A 6,151-nucleotide genomic window follows, 5' to 3' on the forward strand; every position below is an offset into this window, starting at 1 on the left:
CTATTGTAATCTTTGAATTCCCCTCTTCTTTGTTTTAAACGTAGTACGCGACATACATCCAACAACATACATCCATATTTACTGTGCTTTCCTGTGCTTTCCTGTATCTTCCTCCCTCACTTTTTGTCTATCTGGCTGCCTCTCTGTATTTTTGTCTATATTTGTTTCCCTCTGTTTATCTGTCTGTCTGTCTGTCTGTCTGTCCGTCTCTCTCTCTCTCTCTCTCTCTCTTTCTAGCTTCTCTCTCTTCTCTCGATTGAGCTATCTAGCTATCTTTATAAAGAAATAAAATTAAATAAAATATTATTTTGAATCTAGCAATAATAATATTTACAATAATAAATATATGTTTCTAATATGCTTAATTATATATTAAATGTCAAAAAATGAAGAAAGTATAATTGAGTTCATAATAAAAGGTGTCTAATTTTAAATACTTGTTATTTATTTTTAAAAATGTTATCACTTTTAAACATCGTAGATATCGTAACTAAAAATTGTAAACAAATGAAAATACGATTTTAATGATATTTGATATTTTGTTATTTATTCAAGCAATAAGACCGCATTAACAATTTTATAGGCAGTTAAAGTTATATTAGCAAATCAAGGAATGAAACATTAAATACATAAGAAAATACAAAATCCTACAATTTTTATTATAATTATAATTTTATTTAATACAACTATAATTAAATTAAGATGAGTTAAAGTCCTTACCAGAAATCAAAATAATATAGAAGCAAATAAACCCCAATTAGTAAAGAAATTCATGATCTCAATAGCCAATTAAGTACCTACATTAAAAAAGTAACGAAACGTTATGTCGGAGCCAAGATGTGTACAATTAAATAAACAATGTTCTTCTCAGAATTATCTTATCTAAATGGTTTACTACTTCCGGATATTATTTTATACGTGCCATGGAAATAGTTGCCTAGAGTCTAGCATTCCGAGAAAAACACCAAACAGCAGATGAACTACCTTTATTACACAAAATTCCACACATGAATATTATCTCTGCAATGCTATTAATATACAATAGTATATGTAAGAACGAGACAGGCTAATAAAAAAGCAAACCTCTATTTCATAAAAGATATATCATTTCATTTAACTTATTAGCTTCAGTATTAATTTGTACAACCATTTGTAAGTAATGATTGTAATAGTTGTTTGTACGTTTTATTAAAATAATAATGAATGTCTGAACACAAAAGCTTATTTGATTAATAATTTTAAATAAAAACTTTAATTAATACAAAATATTAGATTATAAAAATTACAAAAGTTGATTATTCTATTTCGTAGCATCGCTATATAACTAAATTATTATTATTGAATATTAATGAACACGTCCTTCATCACATTTTCAAAACTATTACTTTAAAATGCCGCAAAACATTTAAAAAATAAATAAAATAAAATAAAAATAAAAAAGGACAGAATCTGTTAATGTGGAATGGCAGGTATATACTGATTATATAAATGATTAAAAAAATACAAAATTCACAATTTGCAGATAATCTAATCGGATTTTTCAATTAATTTTTTAATGTCGGAAAATTTTGCTTAAATAAATTCTATTGAATTATATTCAAATTTTTAAAAGCGTAGTAAAATAATATATTCAATAAAAGAACATACAAATCTTTCTAATAATTAAATTTTTTTTACGAATAATTATTCAAAAATGTATAAAAAATGTACGATTATTAAAAAAAAAATTTTTTTCATTATTTTACACACATATTTCAACATAAATTGATATACAATTAATAAAATTCTAATTTATTATTTGAAATTAAAAATTAATCTTTAAAGAAACCTTTCAAATCCTAATAGAAATTTTTCATTATAGAATCATTATAGCATTCTACTATACAATATATTTTTAAACATTAATATATTTTTAAAGTATTTGTATAGTAATATATTTTTGAAGATTTTTTTAACGAATATGATAACTATATATATATAAGTTTAAGCTTTTCTTATTGTGTTACTACAATTATTATAAAAATTAGACTCATTTTTATGTTATTGATTGGATTAAACTCTTAATATATTTCTTGTACGCTTGAAATAAAATTATCTTAAATAAAAATTGTAGCTTCGGTAAACAATATATAAATTATATTAATGTAGCAGCATAAAAAATAAAAATTTGTATTAGAAATTGAAAAATCATCATAAATGTTTATTGCTTACATAAAATTTTTTACTAAAACTTTATTATTATTTTTATATACATATAGTAGCATAATACTTTTATAAATATAAATACATAGTGATTGCATATTTACGTAACTAAATTATTTCTTTCAACTATTACTAACTACAGTAAATACTGTAAAATAAACTTTTGAGTAAATAATGTATTTATTAAATAAATAATTATTATCTACTACACAATAAACCTCTATATAAAAAATTTATATAAAGAAATATAATTTTATATATACATATATTTTATTACATATACATATGTAATAAAAAATATTACAATAATTATAATAATTATATTATAATTATTATATTAACAACTTTCAAAAAATATAAGAATATAATTCAAATCATATAGTGAAAACTTTATTGTACATGCATGAACATATTTTATAATATTTAATTATTTACTTTAGCATTTTTTATAAAATATTATTATTATTAATATTAAAATTATTAGTATTAATAATATTAAATACAATTTAAATTAATTTTCTAAATAATATGACATGGTAAAAAATATTACTTTAATTTAAAATGTAATCAATAGCTATGAAAATGAATAAATATTAAACAATATAAAAATTAAATTAATTATATTAAACAATACATAAAGTGTAAATAATACAATAAATATAAATACATAAAGTAATAAATTAAACAATACGTAAAGTGATATATAATTTATTATTACAATTATTTAAATTCATTTATGATTTATATTTATAATTACTAAAACTAAAAAAATAAATATGATAATAATTTGATTCAACTAAATTAATGTTAATATTAATATAACATTATTTTTTAGGAAATCTATTTATTTTTACCTAAAGCTTTATTTACGTATCATTTATTTAGATAAAATAAAACACATTTTCACTGATTTTGAATGATAATATGAAACGAAGAATAAGATAACGTTTTAAAAACCTTTTTGAAATAATTAAGTCAAATAATGAAACTATAATAAAATAAAAATTTTAAAAGTTAAATTTTTTACTAATATATTTAACATTAGTCTTATGTAATTCGATTTAACTATGGAGCAATAATATGGAACACAACTAACAAAAAGTTTAATCAAGTTAATAATTAATAAGTATATTATTATGTTATTTTCAAAACATTTCAAGTACTTTATATCTACATGGTACCGTCGAGAATCGAATATTACATAATTTTTGTATTTGCAAGCTATCAAAAACTCATAAATATGAAAAAATGATCATTTTACTATGGTTTCTTAATGAAAAATATTATTTATTTTCATAAAATATATATTTTCCTATCAATTTCAGTTAATATAAAATTAATTATCGTTTATCAATTATAACAACTCATGACTGTAGAATATAACTGGAAATTGTAGTAAAATTAAACTATGATTTGTAAAAATGAATAGAATGCTGTTTTTTTACTGTCATTATGCAAACATTTACAATACAGTATAAGCAACTTTAAACATTTAACATTGAATAATAACAAATTTTTAAACAAATGCACAAGAATATTATGTGAATAAATTTTTGTTGCAAATCTTGACAAATAATCTAATGCAAATAATCTTATGAAAATCAGGAATTACATTTCTCTATTGTTATTGTTCATCGATCACAAATAGTTCATTGAATAATTACAGCAATTTGTGCAAAATTATTGGCATATTCCTATCAATAAGTATCTACAACATCCAAACATTATGAAATAGTAGATGAACTTATCTATTTTCTGACACTTCATACTGTGATCTTGAAAATACACGAACTATGCGTCAAAATTTGAAGCGTAGATTCATATTCACTGATAATAAAATTAAAAATATTCTTTATCATATTAAAATCTTCATTTATTTATCTAAAAGTGATTGCTTATACAGATAAAATAAAATAAAAGGCAATTTTCTTTGTTTTATTTCTATAACTATTTTAAGAATTTATTATGAAATTATTGTATATAATGATTTCGTTAAAAAATTATATTCAAATATTTACATTAATATCAACTCATCAGAAAATAAAATTAGGATTGTTTATACTGCTTTAGACATACAGAAATCATAACAGATCCTACTTCAAATTGTTGTCTATTTTATAGAGCAATAAATAAAAATGTCTAAAATATGCATTGATTTAATAATACTATGAAGTGTAAGTCAAAATTTCATACATTTTTATTACATGAATTACATGAAATTTCATGCAAAATTTCGTACATAGAATAATAAATAAAATTTATATCATAAAAATATTCTCGTATATTGAGAAGATAAAATAAAACAATGTTTAAGATAATTATTTACAATTAAATCGAACATTATATTTTTTTTTGTTTACTTTTAGTTGCAATTATATATAAGCCAGGACTATTGGAAATGTATATAAAAATGTTGACTTAGCATTATTTTTAAACTTAAATAAAGTTATTCTATATTTAGAATCTTACCCTGAAATTAATTTTAAAATAGTTTTATAATTCAATAATGAAAATAATTACCGTTTTTAATTTATTTAAATGCAATTTTTAAAAATGTACTTTAAATATATTCTATATTTTGTAATATAAAATATGATTCACTAATGGTATTTAATCATAAGATTAAACATTATCTTTAAATAAATTGTATAAACAAAGTATTTAATGCTTTACATATTATAATTAGAAATACTTATTTTGTTAAGTATATAAGTGATAATAAAACACGGTTTTCTTTTAGTGCGTGGAATATCAGTATTTAATAATTAATATAAATAATATTAGTATTTAATAATTATAATTGTCCATAAATCTTAGATTATTAAATTATATTTAGAAATATTAATATAACATTGAAGTAATCTTGATATACGTAAATAATCCGAATAAAAAATAGGTAAGAATGAATAGGTTAGATTAAAAACTGGAGCTTATAGGTAAAAGCAGAAGAATTTGATAAAATTGGCAATAAAAGGCGAACGAACAAATAAATTAGCTTTGATATATAGTGCTAGTTACAAACTTATTGCAAATAAAGGGTGGATATTGTATCCGGTCGTCATCCCATTCGAAACGTGAACAAGACTATCCTAAGGTCGTATTTTCTGACATATGAAAATATGCTCTCAAATGATCACTAGAATATTAGGTCTAAAGTATCCTATTTCCTAAATAACTGCTTAATTATTTCATTCTTATTACACTTTATTGACGCCGTTGTCCAATGAAAACTTTCACTTTATATCAGTTTTAGAATCATATTTCCCTTCTGCTTGCACTAATATTATTTCGACATTAGTGGTCTGTTCTCCTTTATCAAGATAAATTTTTTAAATTAATTTAAAACATTCGCTCTAAATAAGAGTCATTGTTCACTCTGGCGCTCGGCCCTATTTTCTCTTTTTCGTTAAGTGGCCATTAACCCTAATAGCTCCAGATTTTAGAGAGCACCTTATTTTAAGCTATTGAGCCCAACCAACGCCTTGAAAGATAAGGAATAACCGACTTAATCCTTTCAACGATAATAAATGTTTATTACCTTGTAAATAAGGGAATTACAATTTCGTCAAATTCGTTATAATTTCGAATCACTTTTAGCCAAATAATATGCATTTTGGTTATCCGTAAAACATAGGTAGGCCATTAATTAATAATGTCCAAAATTTACTTAATGGAACCTCCAAGTCAAGAATTTAGTTAAATTGCCAGTTAGTCAAACGAGACGAAGAATCAAGATTTGCTTTAAGATAGCTTTTTGAAACCAGTAGGAGTAAGTTTCAACTGTCGTACAGTGGCAAACCATACCAAGCGAATTTTATATAAAAATATTAACAGTTGCTAATAATCCAAACTTATTTTCAGCAAAAATTTTCTGTCATTATAAAAAAAAAGAGAAAGACTTCATTTATAAAAATTTCATTGTCCTCACCTAAAAATTCTAAGAAAACCC

This window comes from Ceratosolen solmsi, unplaced genomic scaffold (genome assembly GCF_000503995.2).
Source record: "Ceratosolen solmsi marchali unplaced genomic scaffold, CerSol_1.0 scaffold8, whole genome shotgun sequence".
Taxonomy (NCBI): domain Eukaryota; kingdom Metazoa; phylum Arthropoda; class Insecta; order Hymenoptera; family Agaonidae; genus Ceratosolen; species Ceratosolen solmsi.